We start from the raw sequence: 24,285 nt of genomic DNA on the forward strand, positions 1-24,285 counted from the left end.
TTTTGACTCTTAAGAGAGCTAAAACTCTCAATTTCCAATCAAACGAGTCTCCTCTCAAGTATATACGGCCATCGCTTCCACAAAAACCTTATATGCCCCCGAGGTATAGCTTACACCCTTGCCCCTAGACTCTGGAGGTTTGTTTCAACCCCGAAAGCCTTGTTATATGATCTATTGACTGTTTTGAATAAAATGGCTATCCCAAAACTTCTATTGGATACATTTGGGTAAAAGAGGGCGGGGGGGCTAGTTACTCTCCGATCACTTTTGACTCTTAAAAAGGGAACTAGAACTTCTAATCGAATGAGCCCCCTACAAGTTTATTTAACGATCATAAAAACATTATATGTTTATAATGGGCACCTAGTATAACGTATAGCCCTTGCCGTGAGGGCTGTCATGCTCAAAAACATAATTACTGAACCTTTCAACTAAGCTGAACAGAATGGCTATCTCGAAATTAATTGGATGTTTCTTGAAATGATGGACACACGGGGGGGGGGGACTGGTTGCCCTCCAATCACTTTCGACTATTAAAAAGGGCGCTAGAAATTTCAATTTCCAACCGAATGAGCCTCTTTCGAAGTTTCTATGACAATTCCTTCTATACGAAGTACCCTGGTCTGAAAAAAAAAAAAAATAATACGTGGTGCCAACATTGTTCTTTACTTAGGCAGCAAATAGTAAGGCTGTATCCAGGGGGGGGGGTAGGGGGTTCGAACCCCTCCCCCCGAAATGTTTGTTTGACTCTTAAAAACGTAACAAAAATGGATATAAACAAATTTTGTATGCGTTCTTGAGTTTTTTTAGTGTAACCCCCCCCCCAAAAAAAACTTCGAGTAACCCCCCCCCCCGAAAAAAAATCCTAGGTACGGTCTCGGCAAATCGAGAAGTGAACGAGGGCTCAGTTGAATGGGGTTGAGTCTAACAGGGGTTCAGTTACTTGGGTTCAGATTAACAGGGTCCAGCTGCAATGGAACCCCAAATGAGCTTTCAGGTCCTCTCCCATGCAGAGGTCTGGTTCAAGTTTTTATCTCTTACTGAGTTACAGACCAAAATGCCCTCCCCCATCCTGCATTTAACATGTCTAGTCCTCAATTTATTACACAAGAAAATAAGATCTTTACTGGAAAAAAAAATGTTATGTACCTGAACATGAAGAATATAGTATCATGGGAAGGTAAAAAAAGGGTAAAGGATGCGGCACAAGACTCTTAAGGTCCGAACTGACGGTGCTGATCTCCGTCTCAAGGCCCTTCAGACAGGAAGTGCAATGGGGGGGGGGGGTGGAGACTTTAACTGACAAGGGGCAGTAAAATGCCTTATAAAAATGCCTAGCATTATCGACTCATCAATTAAAACTTTGAAAGTTTTCCCTTGGAACAAATTTCCCAAGAATCCAAATTAGTGACTGTCCTCCAAATTACGCTATTGGCATTAGCGGGTTAAAAATGAAAAAAAGAAAAGAAATTCCTAGTTTACATTTCAGTGTCTACTATCATGAAAGCATTGTTTATGGTAAAATAATTATTAAGATTATTTTTTTTATCACCATTATTTTGTTGATCTGTCTCTCCTGGGGGAGGGCTTCCTTTGGCCAATCTTAATGGCGGTACATCCCAGCCACCAGTGCACAGGTTAAAAAATCATAATTTAAGACCAAAAGTGAAATCCTGGGGCCCTCCTGATATACAAACTCGTTAACACTCCATAATCATCACGGTTATATGGTCTTTATGTTCACATTGAAGGATGTTGTCATAAAGGTTCTTGAATAGTTCTCAAAGATGCCGTGAATCCCCATGCTTACATTTTAGCCTTTAAATTTTAAAATTTTTCCAGGTGACAGGCAAAGAAAATTATTTAATTTTTGTGCATTTTAGAGACAAGGGTGCTTTTTGTTGTCAATATTGATTACAAGAATATTCAATTCGAATATAAGATTTAACCTAAATAGAGAATCTTATATAGGCTATATTTACTAATAAAAGCGTTTAATGATAGCAATTAGTAAATGACTATTAGCAGAACAACAAAAAAAACACCAAAATAGTAAAACAAATACTACAACAACAACAAAAAAAAGAAAACAATGTCAAGAACTACACTTGAGCAAGTCCAAATTAAACTTTAATAACAAGGGGAAAATCTTCAATTCATTCAATTCAAAGGTTTTGTACAAATTCAAAAGGTATTCTATGGCATTCAAGGATAATAGCAGATCCAGAGTGAGGGGGGGGGGGCTTTGGACTATGAGTAATTTAAGTTTTTCTGTTTTACTTAGATTTAAATTGAACCGTCAAACACAAAAGTCTAATTCTACCACCCCCTCCTCCAAAAACAAAATTCTTAGATCTGTCAAACAACCCTTGGCTTGGGCACAATTTAATGTTTTAGCTACCAAAAAAGAAGAACAAAAAATCTAGCAATCAAATCCTCCTCCAAAAAACATGAATACACACCCAAGTATATTTATAAAAGTTCACAACTGGGAAGAAAGATTCTCGAAACCTCAACATTAATAAATGTCAAGACTAGAAGGGCAAGAAAAAAACAACTATTTGTACTTTAAGTTTGCTGCCTTTTATGGATACTAGGATAAGCAAATTAAACAAGAGTGAAACTGAAATCTTGAGTTAAAAAACATAGAGCAATAATGGTAAGGTTGAGAAAATGAATATTATAAAATATAAACATATATTGGGGAATATATATATATAAATATTACATCACAAAATGAACATGATTATATTTTATGACAAAATTGATATGATGCTATATTAAGCAATCTTGATGCAACCTAACCAGGACAGAATAAAATTTATGTAATCTATAAAAAGAACCTTGGCAAAGCATGAAAAACAAAGAACCTGCCTTCAAAAATCAAATGTGGTTAGACAGTACTAATGGGAACCAACAATTAGAAGCAACTGTTGTGCATAATTTGTTTGAAAAATGTCATTATGTTTGGTACTAAAACAAAACAACTTTGTCAACTTTATGGCCTAGCTCTTCAAGCTCTTTCTCATCATCAACTTCATCTTCATCACTATCACTGGGAGCAGGAGTAGTGGCTCTTGAAGAAGTGGGTGATGGGGGCTCTGATATAGGACGAGGATATTTGATTTGACGAACACCATTTTCATCTTCAACTGTAAGTTCTGGGAAGACTTCGTGAAGAGCCAACAGCCTTGCTCTTCTATAGTAAACAGCAAGTGATCGCCAGTCAAGAAGGTCACTCAGACGCTCAGTACGATTGCGTTGTATGATTCTTTGTCTACGGTTCAAACGAACAAATTCATGCATATATGTAGCAAGCTGAGCAATCGAATCATCAAGAGCAATAAAACGACGATCTACAATATAAATCCCATAACTTGTTGGATCAGCTATATGATCAGCCATAAAACAACCAAACCCTGAAAGATTCGTCGTCACAGATGGGATACCCATTACAGTACACTCGGCGGGTGTATATCCCCATGGCTCATAGTAACTTGGGAAGACTCCTAAGTGACAGCCACGTACGAAATCATCATAGTCCAATCCAAAAAGTGGATTACTAGATGAAAGAAATTCAGGATGAAAAATCACTTTCACTCGATCACTTCTATTGTTAAACAGCTGACATCGTCTCAAGTTGTTGAGAACAGGATCAACATGGTCGTCAACTACATTATGGGTGGTAATTGGTGGTAGGGAAGAGCGCTGGCTTGCAAAGAGACAACGTTTTAGTCGGACAATGTCATCTTTTGAGAGGAGCTCATTGCTTTCCGGCAATTTGCCACTAAGGCAAGCTTCATACATTCTTTTGCCAATATCCTGCTGAACAACATGAACAGTGTCCCTCAGGCTTTTTGCAATTGCTTGCCCACGAAGACTTTCTACATTATAGTTGTTGGTGCGAGTCGGAAAAATCAAAAATGCAATAACAGTTTTATCAGAGCCAGACTCTTTCATCATGTGGTTAAGCCGCGCTAAGCTTTCTATAAAAACATCTGCACCTTTATTCCCAAACTCATATCTTCCAGCAATAAAAAAATACAAAGTTTTATCAAGATCAAAGTCATGGTGACCATAAAAATGACCACGAACAAAGTCGTGTATTTTCTCTTTACTTACAGCATGTAGGTTTTGAAATTCATGAAGTGCACTAAATTTTTTCACGTTAAGCCCATTTGGAGTTATAATATCCGGCTTTCGTTTCAGTAAATGCTCTGCTTCCATTCCTGTTATTTCAGACACAGTCGTAAAAATGTGCGCTAAATGAGTCGCAGCCCTCTCAATACAGTATCGATGATATATTTGGCGCTTACCAGCCTCAGCGTCAATATCAAATTTGTCTAAGTTATTATAAAAGTCGATACTTCCGGCGCATAAATACCGTCCTAGAAGGGTGGCATGTGTCGTAAAAACAGTAGACACTTTTATGCCCCATAGTCGAGTCATGACGAGTCCAATACCTGAAAGCCACTCATGAAAATGACATACAATTTTGGGGGATATTTCAACTTCTTTGTTGGTAAAATGGTAAAACTCAGCAATAAATTGAGCAACCATGAAGCCAAATAGAACACAATCATTAGATTCCATATCACTATCAGGTATCCCTATTCCACTTTTGTCGAAAAGTTCTTGCTTGTATTTGTTCATGTTATAAGATGCAGAACCAATATCAAATAATATCACTAACGGATTTCCATCCACTAGCCAACTACCTGTATGAATTCGAAAGCCGGTGTCACGAAGCTTAGAGACAGCATCACTTAAGGGTCCAGCAGGGAACTCAAAGTCTTCCACTTCAGTTCTGGCAAATTGTTCTTTGTAAGGCCCTAAAAGCACATACTGATTCCCCAATTCTTCAACAGATATTCCAGTTTTGGAGCGAATCACAGTATATATCCCACCAACTTTATTAGCCACCTCCCAAGCACATTCAAATGTCCAGATATTTCCAGCTTCTGCGCTCTCCCCACGATCAAGGAATCCCATTAGATCATTAGTGCTTTCCACTTTATAGAAGCGGCGGGTGATAGGCGTTGTTGATCTGGCAGACATGTTTAAAGGATTGGTTCAACTGTAAAAAAAAAGAAGAAGCAAATTAGAAATAATCTAAGTAAAAGGTGATAAAGATGACACCATGCAAAGCCCCATGACCTTATTTATGCGATTTTGCGAATGTCCCTTTTTGTCAAGGATATGCAATGTTGGGATAGAAAGCAGCACGGTACCCTCACAGTTGGATCCATGATTTCTGACATGGGGCAACGTGCATCTCCTAGACGGACAACGTGGAACACATTTAAAATCATATTTTCTTGACGAGGATTGCAAATAACAAACAATATTGAGCAAAGCCCATTCGACAAGGCTCATTGCTTTTGAATGGTTTGATCTGGAACCGTTTACCCTTTTTCTAGACGACTAAAATAATTAAGCAACATTCTAAACCATCCGTTAAACCGGACTGATAACTAAATAAAAAATGTAAGCTAACGCAAACAGGTTCTGGACGTTTTTCTCCTTCCGGATTGTTAGTATCTAATTGTAAGAACAAATAAGGTAATTCTCTGTCCTTTTTCTCAGCAAGATAAAAAAAAAACGTTAAATGTGGCTATTATTTTAAAGCTAAATTCTAAATTTTAAAAACATTTTTAAACTAAACACAGCATGTTACACGTTTTTTTCTTTTAACATATTCCATGAATAAATAGATAAGCGAAACTTTCTGCAACAAAAAATTCCGGTCCAGCAGAAAACTACCATAATTTAAGCCCCTTTTGAAGACCAGAAAAAGGAAAGGACTGCTTAGGTTCAATTTTTAGAAAATATGGTAGCAACAATATCCGGAACACAAGCCATCCAGTAAAAGCAACTGAATCTCAGTGGTGAAAGAAGTATAACCTGTGTAAAACGGAAATCATCAGTTACCAAGTCGAAGCCCTGTTTGAATTTACACTACCCTGTCAACAGCAACATCGACGAAATAGGACCCTTTAACGTTTTATTTCCATGTGTTTGTTGCCAGAGAACATAAACGGAATTGTCAAGTTGTGTTAAAAAAGAAACAAAAAGAAATGGGAAAACAAAAGGATAAATGTAGCCGATCTCAAAAACTAGATCTGACCGACGAAATATATAGTGACGATTTTCAATTCTACCCCCCCCCCCCCCGCCACGAAAAATACCGAAAATCAATTGAATAATCGTTGACATCAAAATAGCTGTTGAACTGCGCAGGGACGTAAGCGGGGATTTGGACCTCAGTGCCCAGAACCACCCAAAATCCTAAATTGTCTTCAATTTCAGGCTACTTCTTACTCAAATTATCAAATTTTTTGTCTTATTTTCATTACTGCCCCCCTCCCTCCCCCAATTTTAGCATTATAGACCCCCCCACAAGAAACAATTTCTTGGTACGTGCCTGGGATTGTTTAATTATTCTAGTTTCACTAAAAACGTAATTAAGCCAATTTATTTTTAACAAATGAATTTAATTTTTAACAACAAATGTATATTTTTTACTAGGATATCATCTAAATTCGTTTCTTTTAATACGTAACAGTAAATCACTGTCAACTGTTTATTTGCACCCCCCCCCCTCCCCCTCAGAGTAAAATAATACATTAAAGCCGTTGGAACAAGATTCATATTTTTCCAACAATTTGTCAAGCAACAGTGCAGGATTCGATGCATTATTTTGACTTCTCATTTTGGAATTAAGACTGATAATGTTGATGGTTGTATTATTAATAAGCTGGACTATTCACAGTAATATGACAGGTGTGCCTTACTAAAAAAAGCTTCACCTTAGCTTCATTTAATATCGCTCTGACAACAAAATAAACGATGGATTTAGGAAAATACCAGCTTGTCGGTACCCTGAAAAAAAAAGTCCCCGTTGGTAGAGAATAAAACATACACAATATTGTGTCTTGTAGTGCTACATTGTAAATGGCGATATCTATCAAGCATCATGTCAACGAAATTAAAACAACAAGAAATCTAATAAACGGAACGAGGCAAACAAAACAAACTTAACCGTTATCTTACATTGTTTCAGTCTGGACATCATGCAAATATTGCAAATAGGCTGAGATCAAGTCAGATAAAACTTGGGGTAATACAAGGCCTGCGGATTTAAGATTATCCCACCCGCAGGCAAAAATAAACAGGGATACACTGAAAACGAGAACAACCAGCTTTAAAATTTGTATCTCGTGGCTGACCAATTTTTATCAAGTGTTGCTCCAGAGCAGAATTAACAAAAAAGTCTTCTGATAGAGCTGAAGAGAGAAATTAAAATTCTAAATCAGAGGGGGCCAACTCAAAAGTCTGTAGATCATTTTGGAAATGCATTAGAAGTCCGCACGGCACATTCAAAATATATCCCCATACTAGATTTGGACCCACTCTACACAATATTTGCAGTGAAAAATTGAGATATAATTAGTCATAATTGTACTTATGTATTAAACGTACTCTTTTATATACTGCTAAAGAAGTCAAGTTTGGTTAATTTTAATGAAATAAATCGTAATAGAATAAATATATACCAGTCCAGAAACAAATTTGGGCTATATATTTGCACATCAGTTGGGTAAAGCATACCATATATTAAATACGTAACCTAACCTAACCTAGGTACCCCCCCCCCATAAACACCAAAAAACAACAGTTTAAATATCGTAATCATAATGAAAACCAAGCTTTACATTGAATTACTCTATAACGGTCTATTGTCAGGATAGACCAGTCTGGCGGGTTTTTCGAGACTAGTTTCGTGGCTGGATATAAAAGAGTAGGTTTAATACATAAGTAATAATTGTGTTATAATACGTTAAAATTGTGTTAATTGTTATTATTACATTTATACATAGAGAATATAACAATAACGATATTAAACCTGCACTGTAAAGAAAAGTACAAAACTAAAATTGAAAAATAAAAATATATAATATAAACCAAATCAAAAGAAATGATGCCATTAAAATACTGCTTTTACTAGTGCGAAATTAGAAAATTTCTCTTTTGTGACAAAATGGTCTGAAAAATCTATTTTTGACACTTAAAACAAGTCTTTTCACACTAGGCTAACGTAAAAAAAAATCCAAAAAACGGTCTTAATCATCGTCTAAGTCCATCGTAAACATAGTATTCAGATTCAGAAATTCAAAATTCAAAATGACCATGGATATTAAAGCTCTAGCAAAGCGCAGAAGGCTTTCTTGTAAAAGTTTATTAAATTATTTTAAAAAATCTATTAATCGATCATCAAGAAATTTCATTTTGCTGTCATTGTTGACTTAGGGCATTTCAAAAACCCCTCCCTACCAAAGAAAACTTGGATGCAATTCCCAGAGATAATTCTCGTTTCCAAAGAATTGCTATGCAATAGTTAAACTTTTTAGGCTGAGGGGGCGCCTGAAGCACCAAACAGTGTGTTTTTAGAATCGAAATTTCCAACGTTTCATGGGCAGGCCTTCAGATAGGCATGGGGGAGGGATTTTCGCTGTAATATCGATTTATTTGGTAGAAAATATTTGGATATAGCACGACAAAATCGATTCTGAGGTGCTAACTGCTCCCTTTTTATTGCAAAAATATTTTAAGTGCGTGAAAGATCACATTCATAAGTTCACCTGAGTAGAGCTAAAATAGTTGAGAAGGATCATCCAAGAACAATGTTTGTTCGATGAGTCAACTTCACGTGAAAGATTTAGACCTCATGACCATGAGGTCTAAATGATCATATGCACACGATACCACTGAATAAGAAAGGCAGATTGAATATTTTTTTATTCTTTATAATGGACAGTGAAAGCCGATGCTAAAGCTTAAAAGGAACATAAGCTATACCATATATAAAGAGGGCTGCCTATTCCTAAATCCTGGCTTTCCAAGCCAAAGTTTCCATTCTAGATAGGGATAATACTTTTAGTAAATCAACACTAGAGACTTGAAGGTATTAGCCCCCCTATCATATGGGATGATTTATCGATTTAACAGCACTGCTTTGATTGGAAAAGTAAAATCCTTAAAATAAAACAAGAATGATGAGGATAGTTCTTCAAACTTAAAACAATGTGTATTAATACTAGCTTAATAGTCCCTATTGTTTCCAATTATCTAAGAAACATTGATAAATTCCAGCTTAAAACATGATCTTCAAATCTACGAGCTAGCCCCCCCCCCTCCGTGTGGAAAAAACTCACTTACCTTCCCTAAATGCTAGTTTGCACTTTTACAATATTGTGCATAAATTTCTAGCCACAAAAAATGAAGTTACCAAATTGTGTATAGACTAAAAGCCTACTGATTGTATAGTGAAAATCTATTCGCTTGGGTTAAGGTCAGGTTGTATAAGATCATTTGATTGTTTCATTGGTTTGGGAGTTGTGGACACCTTCCTATCATGGCTGCAGCAGTAGCTGCAAACTAATAAAGCGCGAACCAGTGCCCCCAGTAAAGAAAATTTAAAAACCACATTTTCCGAAACATTATCTAGCGAGAAACATTTTCCAATAAAAACTGATTCAAAAATAACAATTACTATTCACACTTAAAAATAGTAATTTTTAGTTACTAAAATAAATCTGAGAATTTCAAAAAAAAACTGAAACCCTATGAAAATGTACGTTAAATGTCTCCCTCCCTTTTTTCCAGGTGTGATCGTGTTGAACAAATAGTCCGTAGAATATTGGGAGAGAGCTCATTTGAGTGAAAAGCGCAATATCTGGTGTTTTTTTTCAGTTGGTACTTGTGCATTATTCGGTACACACTTGAGAAATGAAATTTGGTTAATCATAATGAAATATACCGAAATATGATGGAAATACAATACTTTAGTAACAAAATTACGAAAACTACAACAAAAATTATGGTGGGGCCGCACAGAACGCATTATATTAAATACCTAACCTAAACTAACCTAACCCAATCAAAATACCATCTCTATACATAAAATATTTAATAAAAATACACCTACAACGTAGATTTCAACTGAGGCTAGCCTAATTTTCTTCGGATACTGACAGGTAAAAACCGGTTATTGTCTTTTCTACAGATCCACATTCTCGAGTGTGTACCAAACAATACACAAGTAACAAACCCTTAACTGGACGTATTACAGTTCACCGTCTTGAAAATCCTATTTTAGCATGGCTAGTATAACTGCTTCTCTCTTCTTTTTCTTTTCGTTTTTCCAGGGGTCATCTTACTGACCCAAAGATCGAGGGAAGTCATGAGGTGGTTAATTTGAATAAAAATAAAAATAATAAAACAAATCAGTCTTTCATGTGGAAGTGAAGCGCAGAGTTGGAGCCTAAAACGTACAAAAATTACTGCTTCGCAGTATATGCAATATATTTTTGGGAAAGTATTTCAAATAAACTGGCTCGCGATATTTCCCTATATTTATAGAATTCAGAAAAGCTAGAACTTAACTGAAAACTAAGCCTGTTTGCGTCTTCTAAAGATTGAGTGATAACATTTACTGGTTTTACGGTCAATACAACAGATAATAAAAAAAAAAACTCATTTCTAAATAGTAAAGAATATTTAACACTGGAATAAAACCAAGAAGTAGCAAACGTCAAAAATTCAAAACAAGTCCTTCGACAGTCTAGTTTTAATGCTGTTCAGGGCATTTATGGCTGACAGTTATTTTGTCTCGAGTAATCCTGGATGTTTTTTTTTGTTTTTTTTACAGCGGTTTCCTGATGAAAGTAAAGTGCGAAGTTGAACTTTAAAACGAACACAAACTATTGCTCCGCAGTGCTAAAATGCAAAAGTGCTAAAAATGCAACTTATTTTTAGAAAACTTCAAATAAATTGGCTTGTGATATCTCTATTTGTAAATCAAAAAACTAGCACTTTAATGAAAACACCGAAACGATGCAACAAGACTGGATCAGGAGCGGAAAACCCTTATGTAGCCTGCAGAAAATAAAAGTACAATTTAAAAGCTACCAATAGTCTTTCACTGACCATGAAATAAAGGATTTTTACTGTACAGTTTAATTCTCAGGTAAACTTAGCTTTCAGTAAATCGCTAAGAATATTGGGAAATATTACAACCCAGTTTATTTGAATTAGTTTTCCAAAAACGTGTTGAATATACTGCAAAGCAGTAATTTTAGTTTGTTTTAAGCACTGTATATAAATATAATTCAGTATGATCATCCCCTATCTGAACCATTATACAAAGCCGGACCGAGATGCAAGTACTCCGGAGAACAATTAAATAATTATAAACATAAGCGACACTCGATTTTTTCACGGGTAGACACGTTAGATTTCTCTTGAGCGCGAAACTTGTTTTCACCTTTATTACACTAAATTTTTTAAAATCTAATTTTAAATTAATTTATTCCAATACACATATAAAAACCGGTAATTAGTAGTGCAATGTTATTATTAGATGTTGTTAGGAATTACAAGCAGGTTTCGAAGTCTCGAGTTGGTTTCAAAGGCATTTTGAGGAAGTTTCTGTGAAAACACATGTTCCAGGGTAATATACACTGCACCGCTGATGGCAGATTAAATAGGAGGAGCTGTTTTTACGCGGCGAGAATGTAGTAGCCGAAAATCACTGAGCCGTGATCTTACTGTTATATTATTTGTGGTGGCCGGCGTTTACCCCCTCCCGGAAAATACCCCCCGTGGAGAATAAGGCTTTCCAAATTTTAGAATTTCATATGAATTTATTTTTTTAATTTCCGTAGGGGGAAGGAGTTTTGATACTTGTGTATTATGCGCCATTCACTCAAGTTTACGCTGTGTAAAATTCAAGAAAACATCAGCATTTTTCGTTAGTTTCTTCGTTACTTCAGAAACAAATTTGGACTATATACTTGCACATTAGGGGGGGGAAGTAAAGCAGGCACAAATATTCTGCATATTATGAAGTAAGAATTGTTTTCTGACTTCAAACTATCCAAACGCCTTACCCCCCCCCCCCCTTATGTTCAAATGTATAGCGCGAATTATATATTTGCCATATATTCTGTCAATTGTTTTGTCTTGTCTCGCGCTAAGCTGAAAAAAACTAACGAAGAAACCGGTTTGGTTCTCGAGTTTTACACAACGTAAACTTGAGTGAGTTGTCCATAATACAAAAGTACCAAAACTCCTTTCCCCTACGGAAATTAAAAAACTAAGACTCAAATAAAGTTATCGAATTTGGAAAGCCTTCTTTTCTACGGGGAGGGGTATTTACGGGAGCTAAAGAATTTGGACAGTTTGGAGTCTGAAAACAATTCTTTCTAGGTATATGGTCACAAGAAAATTACAGAAGAATTACAGAAAAAAAAAATCCAGTAGGCCTATAAAGTAAATGTAATGTCTAATTTAAGTGTTTTATAATGATCACTGATCAAAGTTTATGTTATTTGTGCTTTTCATTTATGTTATTTTACTGTATTCATGGTCGTATATTTGACTTTAAAATACAATTATTTATCTATCTACCTAATATGCAGAATAAATGTACGAAACACACTTTGCATGCAGACCCGCTATACTTTACCCCCCCCCCCCTCTCTAATAAGCAAATCTATAAAATTTATCTAAAGTAACGAAGAAACTAACGAAAAAACCGGCGCGTGCTCGAATTTTACGCAGCGTAAACTTGAGTGAGTAGCGCATAATACACTAAGTTTTAAACTTGCTACTTACTTTAGTTGAAAAATCTTTTCTATTCGTTTAATTACAATTCATGAAACTGTAAAGTTTTTTGAATACAATACTTTTGGTTGCGCAGAAAAACTATCAATATTTCGATGATCTCTATTTGGATTTTGATGTATAAGCAAAATGCAGAATAATTGTATCAAACACATTTTGTTTGCAGACCCACTATGCTTTACCCCCCCCCCCCCCTAATGTGCGAATCTATAGCCCAATTTATTTCTAAAGTAACGAAGAAACTAACAAAAAAAACGTTGTGTTCTCGAATTTTACACAGCGTAAACTTGAGTGAATGGCGCATAATACACAAATACCAGAATTCCTTCCCCCTGCGGAAATTAAAAAAATAAAACTCAAATAAAATTCTCAAATTTGGAAAGCCTTATTTTCCACGGGGGATATTTTCCGGGAGGTATTTTCCGCGGGGGGTGTATTTTCCAGGGGGGTATTTTCTGCGGGAGTAATCACCAGGGGGGGGGGAACGCCTAGAACCATTATTTTTAAACAGTAGTTTTAAGTTTCAACTTTGCCCTTTACTTCCATCAGAAAAACTTTGGGTACTTATGTATTATACGCCACTCACTCAAGTTTATGCTTTCTAGAACTCGAGAACAAACCGGTTAACACAGAAGTACCAAACTTTTTTTTAAATTAATTTCTGATATTTTTTAGGTTTTAAAAATATACACAATAAACATTACAAAAAAATCTTTGTCCAACTTAGACAAAGAAATCACAGAGTCATCATGAGTTTTTGTTAAAATAGGGTATTAAATGTAGGCTTTATTTTGTATTTCTCTTAAACTTCTCATAAAAAAAGATAAAAAATCTTAGATTTTTTCACATAAAGGGGGTTATATTGTCCTTGTCATCCTTGCTGCAAAGGATTTTGACCTTTCATAGGAAAGTATACTTTCAGTACTTTCTGCTTCTTGCACTTCATCATGGTCGAAAACCCTATACAGGATAATCACAATCCCCCACCTTAAACAACAAAGAAAATTCCTTTTTTGAACGGAAGCACTTAAGTTTTTCCTTTTTTCTCTTCATTTTCGTTTTTTTCTTCGCCACTAGTGGGACGCTAGAACTTGACTCTTACTTAAAAAAATGTGTCCTACCCAAGACTCGGACCTTGGTTATCCCAACCAGAACGAAGGGTATTAAGCACTAGACCAGTGGTGCCCAACTGATTTTGGGCCAAGCCCCACACAGACATTTCTAGAGTCCTGGTGCCCCCTCGTGATATTTAAATTTTGTTACCCAAAATTCTCTTTTTTTACCAAATTAACCAATTGGGTAAAATTCTTTTTTTCCGAAATTACCCAAAACTCTGTTACCCAAATTTTGGGCCAAGTCCCACATAGACATTTCTAGAGTCCTGGTGCCCCGCTCGTGATATTTAGATTTTGTCACTCAAAATTCCATGCGTATTCACCTGAAGGAAGTTTAAAAGGCCATTAACTTGGTATCTTTTTTCGAGCTGTCTTATAGTTGTATTTTATGCAAATGAAAATTTGTGTCTGAATTCAACACCTTCATAAAATGCATGACGTTGTTGCTATACTATCATGTATCTGTTTTGCTCTTTAAATGTATGTGAGTGTGACGTCACTTACGTGAAAAATGGGTTTTTTAAATATAGCGCCAGAGTATTGTCAGTTGAAGGGTGCATGTCATGCCCATGACCCACCAAAATGTTCCCATGTCCCAGTTGCGGGGCATATGCCCAACGTTGGGAATCACGGCGCCAGACCATCATGCCCTGTTAAATAGTGTTTCTGTATTTTTCTTTGTGGCTTCCAATCTCTCGTTGATTGCGTAATATGACAGTATTATAGACGAGAACTCGAAGTTCTATCACCACCCGATGCGCCTTTTTATGCTGTTTTCAAACGTAAATCTACAATTACACGTTGATATGATCAAGAGATTATAAGTAAGCCTTTAAACATCTCTCTGCGCTGTTGCCGTTGCCTGCTAGTTTCTGTGGCGCCAATTTGGGGGGGGGGGCTCTGTCTTCCCTAGTTTTTGCCTTCTGAATTTTGAAAGATGCCCGTTTTTGGAGTACTTAAATTGAAAAAAGTTTTTTGTTGCCATTGCCACTGAAAAAACAGACAGAAAACAACAAAATTGCCCCCTCTCTAGATATTGAAAAATATACTTTAACCCCCCCCCAAAAAAAAAATCGTGAATTGACGCAACTAGCTTGGCCTAGAACTAGCCTAACTACTTGAACTAGTCCAGTTCTGCAAGTCAGCAGAGGATTAAAGAAAATTTTTAAGGGGCTGGGAGAAAGAGAATACAAGGTGGAGGTTGTATGCCTCAGGAATAGGGTTTCCAACCAGGAAGATTATGCTGGTGTTCCTTCCGTGCTTCCCATCTATTTCACTCCATCAATGGCACCCAAAGCGCCATTTTGGAAGTAATGCAGCCCTTTATAACGGCTTTAACAAGTCGAATTTGTAAAAGCTTCCAAGCCTTTTCGCTCCAGAAATAGCAACCAAAGATACCCGTTTCTGGAGTATTCTCAATGAAAAATACCCTTCGTTGGCATCACCACTGAAAAAACGAGAAGAAAACAACAAATTTATCCCCCCCCTAGAATTTAAAAATACATTTTAAAGCCACCACCCCCTTAAGTTTTCGTAAACTGACACCATAATCCAAGCCTAGAACTAACCTAGCTACTTGAACTATCCTAGTTCTACTAGTCAGTAGAGGATTTATGAAACTTAATAAAGGGGCTGGGAGGAGCATACAAGGTGAGGGATTGTATACCTCAGGTTTAGGGTTTTCAGCCAAGAAGGCTGTAATGATACCATTTTCATGCTTCCCCTGCTTTTCACTCCAGAAATGGTACCCAAAGTGCCATTTTCTAGGTACCTTATTGCACTTTATGACGGCTTTATCAAGTCAATTTTTTAGAAAATTCGTAGACATAAAAAGATGCATTCAAAAAAATAAAACCTTAAATAGCTCTCATTAGCAACCTTGAAACGGAGTTAAGGCATCCCACCGAAAAATTTGATTAAATTTGACAAGACCCAGAGTGTTAAATATACCCAGAGTGGGTTCCAAATTCTGCAAAAGTCTTAACAACTATATGATGGCATCGAAAATCGCTGTTGAAATGGTACCTCCCTCTGCTATACACAAAAATGAATTAATATGGACCTTTGAGGTAATGACCTTTTATCACACATCAGCGCTGATGTTCTCAAGACTTGTCAAGAATAGCATTGCTTTTATTGCATCCCTGCCCAAGTGAACCCATTTGACCCAGCCCCTATTGCTGTCGCCATTGCTAAAAACTGACTGTTACTACAACACTAAGTTCACCCTCGAAAACTTCCATCGCAAAGGGGACTTTCCCCGTTGACAATTCATCCCCAGAAAATCCCTCCAATCTCAAAACTGTAATTGGACGGCTTTGGGAAAAAAGGGCATGGGAGGGGGACTAGTTGCCCTACAATTTTTTATGTCACTTAAAAAGGACACTAGAACATTTAATTTCCGTTCAAATGAGCCCTCTCCCAATATTGTAGGATCATTGGTTCAATACGACCACCCCCAAGAAGAAAACAACAACAACAAAAAATAAACCTGCAACTTCGTCAGAACTGTTGGATTCAAATTCTAAAGCATTCGAAAGTACTGGAACTTGATTAGAGCAACCGTCGTCAGAAATGTTGGAATCAGTGCCAACATCTTAAGAATCTGCACCACTGCCTCTTTCACGCAACTCCTTCTTTATGCGTTTCTTTGTTGTAGCAGCGAATTTCTTATGGATGGATGATTTCTGTAAATCGTAATATTCACGGATGTAAATTGGTGCCTTTGAGCGCAAGGTGATGCTTTTGGAGACAAGTATTTTTGACTAATGAACAACCGCAATGCTTGCAGAAAGCTTTGGTAACACGATTGCCATTAACAATGGTTTCTTTATATAGCCAATCTTTGTTGACAGGGTCAACCGTGCAGAATAAAAGCTGGTAAAAATACCAGCTTAACAAATCAAATGTGCGTTTTTCTACCCAATAAAACAAATGCAATAAATCATGAAAAGTATTTGGCAAACATATGCAGTGACGGACGGATAGAGCATGGAAAACAACTAGACACTGAAGCAGACTTGGCTAAGATCGTAAAATAAGATAAAAAGTCAAAACCTTGGCAAAAGCCAGCACAAGTATCCATTTGAAAACCAAGATGCAAAAGAAAAGATTCAATTTGATTTTGTGGAAACCTCCTTATAACGACGCTTCATTCAGAAATAATTAAGAATCTAGTTGGGTGATGGGAAAGATTTATGTTTGAGCACTAGTTGCTGCTGTATCACCATCGCAATGCTAGATTGGAAGAGATTGAAAGAGAGTATTTTTTATTAATAGGCCTTACTACCCGCATTTCACCGATTATCTATTTTATAGTTAAAGATAGCCAGTCAAAAAATTCGAGTCAAAAGTCAAAAAATCACCAAATGAAATTCACCTTTGTTATGAACGTTTTATTTATTCAGTCTGACTGAATCATCACGTATCCATTTTTTTCTTTTTACTCGGGCAGCAAATGACAAAGTGGTAGTCAAAATGAGCAACATCAACACACGCTCGAAGGGTTAGGACTCATGATCTGAATCTTATGACTGAAAATTTTTTTGTAACATGTTTTTATGAAGCGACATCTCTCTTAGAGATAAGTTTGTTCTAATCAAGAACATTTTTTTTCACGAAAACCTTTGACTTACCACTTATGAAACTTACCAGTAAGTTTGACCTAAAACTTACAATTATCAGGTAAGTTACCCAGTGATAACTTACCGAGTGATAACTTACGTCTTGCACACTAATGACACATAGGCCATATTTTATTGATTTTTTCTGATTTCTTCTTAAACTTTTTTTTTCGAAAAAAGCCTCTGTTAATGCAACAAACTTCATTTTGGGTGAGATCACAGCTTATATAACCAGTAATGCTCAGAGGGGATTTAATAGTTGTTGCATGTATTTGTAAGAACATATTGGCTTTTTTATTATATTAGAAACTGTTCTGTTGCTCCCCTGTTTTTTCGTTGACTCTGCCAAACGCTTGTTTTAAAAACCCTTCTATTCAGCTGTTTACAGTTTTCCGCCTAGGTGAGAAATAGGTTGGTAAGATTATCTCAGTCTAACCGTCAATCAGACATCATATGGGTGTACACTTGTTCACAGATCATTCTAGATTATAATAGTGTGTTTTTCGGAAGGAATAGCTTTATGTTGCTTCGTTGAGGGCTCTAGAACAAGCATAAAGAGGCATCTAAGGCCCGAGACACACTTGGCGTTCGCTCCACCGAGTCTCTTTTTGCCGCTGCTACTCTAGCGCGTACACAGTGGGTGTTAAATGTTCTACCATAGCAACATCAGTCGATCATAATGGATCTGATAGATCATAAATAGATCTGAAATCGTGCAAAAAGAGTTTATTTCATTCATAGTGCTGTATATAACATGAATTGAGAGCAATTTCATGCAATAGCGTTATTTCGCCGTCGATTGAAGAGGAAGCAAGAAATAGACTTATTTGAGTTCATCCAATTAATAAAAGGAGAGAGAAAGTTGGAGTCCCCCCCTATATACGTATGACTTATCACAAGTACAGGCATTGGGGAGAACTGTTAAACTAGAAGCCATTCTGAAAACCAATAGGTAGAAATTTTGTTAACATAAATGAATTTATTTTTTGTTAAAATGGTATTTAGTTTAGGGCACATAAATTGGATCAACAGTCATTTTTTATTTATAATAAATAGGCTTTGATTTACTTAGATAGAAGGCAGGGGCTATTTTGGGCCCAACCCCTTGATACTTTAAATTTTATTGAATTTCTGAGCACTTCCTAGCCAAATTACCTAGGTCTTTTTTTTACAATTGCCCTCTCCTGTCCCAGGAAAAGAAATTCATTTATGACTTCCAGTTATATTTTTTTATGATATACCCTCTCCAAACACGCTCTAATCAGCAGTCGTCAGCGGTATAAAACGCCGAGTTTGTACGCTTCCGTTTAGTTCCAAAGGCCATCATCTCGGCGTAGCCGCCAAAATAAACAGTAGTTTATTTTGCTATACATCTATTGTAGTGACAATGGATGGCTGCATTGCTGCGTCGACGTTTTTTCACCGCCAAATGTATACGATGCAATACTATCCTATACATCTCTGAGAAATGCTCGGTAAAAAACGCCAAGTGGCTTGGGAGTAATAGAACATGGGGAGGAGTATGACATTTGACTTATTCCCCTCTCTCCCAAAAATAAATTCCTCACCCACTAGAATATTCCCTCTATTGGCAATCAACCTTTTGGGAAAATTCCACTCAACAAACAATTACCCCTGAAAAGTTCCCCAAGCTGTAAAATTAAGCTGCCAAAAGGAAGTTAAGCCAAAAAAATAAACAAAAGAATAGCAAGGATTTTGGAATATTTTATCTATATTACAAAATAAAGGTAGGATATATGGTTTAGAATATCCTATACCATGTATTTAATGTTTTTGATTCGTCTTTTCGTGTTTAGGGGTCTGGGGTTTTATGTTAGCCTAGTGAACATATTTTTGATTGACGAGGTGAACTGATATAATGTACTGTACTATATATAAATATATAAATATATAAATATATATATATATATATATATATATATATATATATATATATATATATATATATATATATATATATATATATATATATATATATATATATATATATATATATATATATATATATATATATATATATATATATATATATATATATATCAGAATATTGATAACAATTGGTACATCAAAAGATTTGGATTTGTATGCTGATTCCAAATATATAGGATTCATTAAGTTTAGTGTTACCCATCAAAAGCTACAAGCTTTAGAAAATTTGTCTGATTTTCGAAAAAGGGGAGAAGAATCCCCCAAAAGTCAAGGAATCTTATTGAAAATTGCAACATCAGATTCAGCGTATCAGAGAACTCACTGTAGAGTTTTCAAGCTCCGATCTTGAAAAATGTGGATTTTTTTTATCCTAAAATATTGGGAGAGGGCTCATTTGAATGGAAATTAAATGGCACTGATTCCAACAGTTCTGACGAAGGTGGCTCTAATCAAGTTCCAGTATTTTTTGCCAGGAGTAAGATCGCAGATGAAGGTTTATTTGTTTTTTTCTTCTTTGGAGTGGTCTTATTGAACCAATGATCCTACAGTATTGGGAGAGGGCTCATTTGAACGGAAATTAAATGGCATTGATTCCAACAGTTCTGACGAAGGTGGCTCTTATCAAGTTCCAGTACTTTCAAATGCTTTGGCATTTGGAATATCATTGCTTCCCAGTACTTCTGGGTCTTGTTTCTTCAAGTTCCCCCTTCAAGTTGTTCTTGTTCCGATTCCCCTTGTTTCTTCAAGTTCCCTCTCTCTTCCTTATGTAACCAAGTGGTGCAGAAACCAAAACTTACATGTATCCAAAAAGTGACCATAGAACAACAGGAAGCCTGCAAGAATTGGATTTGTATGCTGATTCCAAATATATAAGATTCCTTAAGTTTAGTGTTACCCATCAAAAGCTATGAGCTTTAGAAAATTTGTCTGATTTTCAAAAAAGGGGGAAAGAATCCCCAAAAAGTAAAGGGATCTTATTGAAAATTGCAACATCAGATTCAGCGTATCAGAGAACTCACTGTAGAGTTTTCAAGCTCCGATCTTGAAAAATGTGGAATTTGTATATTTTTTTTTTTATCCTAAAATATTGGGAGAGGGCTCATTTGAATGGAAACTAAATGGCACTGATTCCAACAGTTCTCTAATCAAGTTCCAGTACTTTCAAATACTTTGGCATTTGGAACATCATTGCTTCCCAGTACTTCTGGGTCTTCTGTTCCAATTCCCCTTGTTTCTTCAAGTTCCCTCTCTCTTCCTTATGTAACAAAGTGGTGCAGAAACCAAAACTTACGTGTATCCAAAGAGTGACCATAGAACAACAGGAAGCCTGCAATAAAGCTTTGGTTCATGCATTTTATGCATGCAATATGCCATTCGCTGTGGTCAAAAAAGAATATTTTGCAGAGGTGATAAGAGCTTCAAATCAGGCTATGAAGGAAATTTCAGATCACAAAGTGCAAATCAAGTACCTGGTTGAAAGCTTTGCTGAAAGCATGCTTGACATTAAACTGGAAATTCAGAACTACAAAACAGCCAAAGCTCTTTGTTCTGATAGAGGTACAAATATTAGATGGGGACCAAATATTAGGGGGACATTGTTAACTACGTCCTTGTAACTGACAAAGCTCTCTTTCTTTAATCAGTAGAAACTGTTGACAAGCAGCACACTGCGCATTTTCTAGCTGATGAACTGGAACATGTTCTAAAGTTTGGTGCCCTGCTATGACTGGAGACAGGAATGCAATGATAAGGATTGACGCCATTTGCCTTGATAATCCTAGTTTAAATAAACTTGCTATCTTGTTATTGAAGCAGAAATATCCCCACCATCAAACCATTGGGTGCATCCCTCACATCTTGAATCTACTTGTCCAAGATACCATGAAAAGCTTAGACCAGTGTGTCAATAATATCTTTAAGATCATCACATTTGTCAGGTCTCATCACATGGTTCAAGTTGTCCTTAACAAAAAGCAGATTGCACTTCTTGGCAAAACTATCAGCCCAGAACTACCTATCAAAACTTGCTGGGGATCTATCTATCAATCTATGCGCTTCATGAAAGAGTCATGGGAACCTTTATGGTCTATGACAATCAATAGATGGTGTGATATAAATGAAAGTATTCAGGATATCAGAAAAGTGCTTTCTGATGATGTGAAACTGGATCAATTAACAGCCTGTCTGAAATTCTTGAAGCCAATTTCATTTGGCTGTAACTTCTTTGAAGGAGAGGAAGCTCTTGCTTTGTGTGTCATCCTGTACTTCAATTTGCTGCAGCAGCATTAACCAGGAGACTATACCGTTTTTGCCAGTCTCAAAGGCCAAGAAAAGGAAAATTCACAAGTACCTAGAAAATAGGAGGATTTTTGCATACGATCCCAACCTTGCTGCAGCTATTCTACTTTATCTGTATACTGGTGCAAACTCACTGACACAGGATGAGTTTATGGATGCAGCAAGTCAAATCAATGAGCTTGCTAAATTTTCCTACCAAGTTTGGAAGGGAGGTGATTCAATAAACAAAAGATCTGAGGCTGACTTTGTTGGGGTCTTGAACACAGAACTCTGTAGCTACACCTCAAGAGTGGCCCATTTTCCAAATCATTGTACTATGAGACTGCAAAAGCTGTTGAATTGGCAGCTTGTTGGTGGGCTGTTTTTTTTTTTTTTGCAAAGTAGGTGCTTAAGGGAGTGGCTGTACAAATTTCAACAATTTGTGTTACCCTACCCTCCTGCAACAGACTCTGGTCAGGTTATGGTATAGTACAGAGCCACTGCAGAAACCATATCAAGCATGAAACAGCAAAAAAAAATTAATGGTTAGTCAGTCACTCAATAGCAAAAAAAAATGAGCATCACCATGCAGTTTCAAAAATGTCTGGAAATCGACGTGAATGGCTGAAAGGGATGTTCACGCTGCCATCATGTCTTTCAATCAATATTTCACTGCCACGTGATAGTGGAAATGGTCTAGTAGAAGATGATCTGCCAGACATAGTGTTTGAAGATGCACCAGATGAGGAGGAGCAGCAGCAGCTCTAGCTTCTCTCTTATAAAGAGTTATCTGAAGCCCAAAGTACAGTTTTTTATAACCTTTTCCCTTATGTAAATGAAGTAGGAAATAAACAATTAAAATGATGCAAAAATAATGTTTTTTTCTTATCAATCAGTCAGAGAAGACAGAACATTTCGAGAACCCAATCATCTCTCACTAGAGCCAGCCCAGTGGGAGTAATTAGTCATTATAAATCCAATGTGTGGTCTCTGTTGACAAGCAAGTGAAATGAAAAAAATTTATATTTAATATTTGTGATTTATAGAATAAAAATCAAGAAATACAACTTATATTTTTAGAATCAGAAGACAATCAGCTTTCTACTAATATGTGAATAACACTGGAACCCTAAACAGATATTTACATCAAAATAGGATAATTAGTATTTCAAAAAAGAGGTCTTTCTAGGTAAGTCAATAAACTAATCATTTTCAGTGAATAATCTTAAATAATTTAATAATAACCATGATGTTGCATTGCTTGGATTTTCAGTTATTCAGTGGCCTATACAAACCTTTTCAATTCTAACTAGATAACAAGATGTGAGGGTTTTAGTTTTACAATATTTTGCTCAATTGGATACTGGTTTTTTACCCTAATAGTTTCAAGTGGTTGATCTTAAATAATCTGAATAGCCTAATAACCATATTGATGCATAGCTTAGACTTTTAGCTATTCATTAATATACCCAATCCTTCTCAATTCCTCTTTGGTAACAAGATGTGAGGGTTTTAGTTTTACATAATTTTGCTCAATTGGATACTGGTTTTTTACCCTATTCAATTGAGCAAAATTATGTAAAACTTTAAACCTCATACGGTATCTTGTTATCAAATTAGAGTTGAAAAGGTTTGTCTAGGCCAATGAATAGCTAAAAATCCAAGCTATGCAACAACATGGTTATTATTAAAATTATTTAAGATCATTCACTGAAAATGATTAGTTTATTGACTTACCTAGAAAGACCTCTTTTTGGAAATACCAATTATACTAGGCTATTTTGATGTAGGCCTAAATATCTTTTTAGTGTTTCAGTATTATTCACATATTAATAGAAAGCTGATTGTCTTCTGATTCTAAAAATCTAACTTTTATTTCTTGATTTTCATTCTATAAATCACAATTATTAAATATACAGTTTTTCATTTCACTTGCTTGTCAAAACAGAGACCACACATTGGATTTATGATGACAAATTACTCTCACTGGGCTGGCTCTAGTGAGAGATGATTGGGTCTACACTTGCATTGTGTCATACTGTAGTAAAAAAGGGGCAGTCCAAAAACCCATTGCTATTTTTCCAAAATGCCAAAGAAAATTGGTCTTTCCCAAAAAGAGGTCTTTTACCCTATACCAATTCAGAGTATATATTTGCATATGGGGGGAGGGGTTAAGTTTAAACTTACCTCTCATTTGCATCAGAAATAAACTTTACCCCTACCACAACCCTTCACCCCTAGCATAAAAAAGGCATCAAGTGGTAGCCTAGCCTATGTTTACTTTATTTTTAAGTCAATTATATGAACTGCAAAAAATTTACCTCCTTTTTTCCCCATTTTTATCTGTTTCACAATCAGTTTTCATTTCTTTTAGCTTGCACAAACAGCATAACCTAGCCTATGCTGAGTGGCCTATCCCTTTAAATTGCTCCAAGGTCAATTCCAGTATTTTTTTTTTAAACTTAGAAATAGGTGACCACCTACAACCAATACTTTGCATATCCGAATCAGTAAAAATTTATATCATACCTTTAGCTTAGAAATTCCCTGTTTTTAATGGCACTGGCAGTTGGATGATTTTCCATCAAATAACCTTGATTGGTTTTCCTGTACTGCACGATTCCACAACGTCC

At 36.0% G+C, this 24,285-nt stretch overlaps 1 pseudogene across 1 annotated transcript; it reads right to left on the bottom strand.

The window, feature by feature from the left end:
- Positions 1–1,976: 1,976 nt before the first annotated feature.
- On the bottom strand, positions 1,977–24,285 carry LOC148943569 (glycogen [starch] synthase pseudogene; annotated as a pseudogene). The gene is made up of 2 exons (XR_016142981.1): positions 24,182–24,285; positions 1,977–5,077 (listed from the first exon to the last, which is right to left on the bottom strand). The product of XR_016142981.1 is annotated as a glycogen [starch] synthase pseudogene (transcript).

Source organism: Artemia sp. Qi Xiang Cuo, chromosome 15 (genome assembly GCF_049724085.1).
Source record: "Artemia sp. Qi Xiang Cuo chromosome 15, ASM4972408v1, whole genome shotgun sequence".
NCBI classification, from domain to species: domain Eukaryota; kingdom Metazoa; phylum Arthropoda; class Branchiopoda; order Anostraca; family Artemiidae; genus Artemia; species Artemia sp. Qi Xiang Cuo.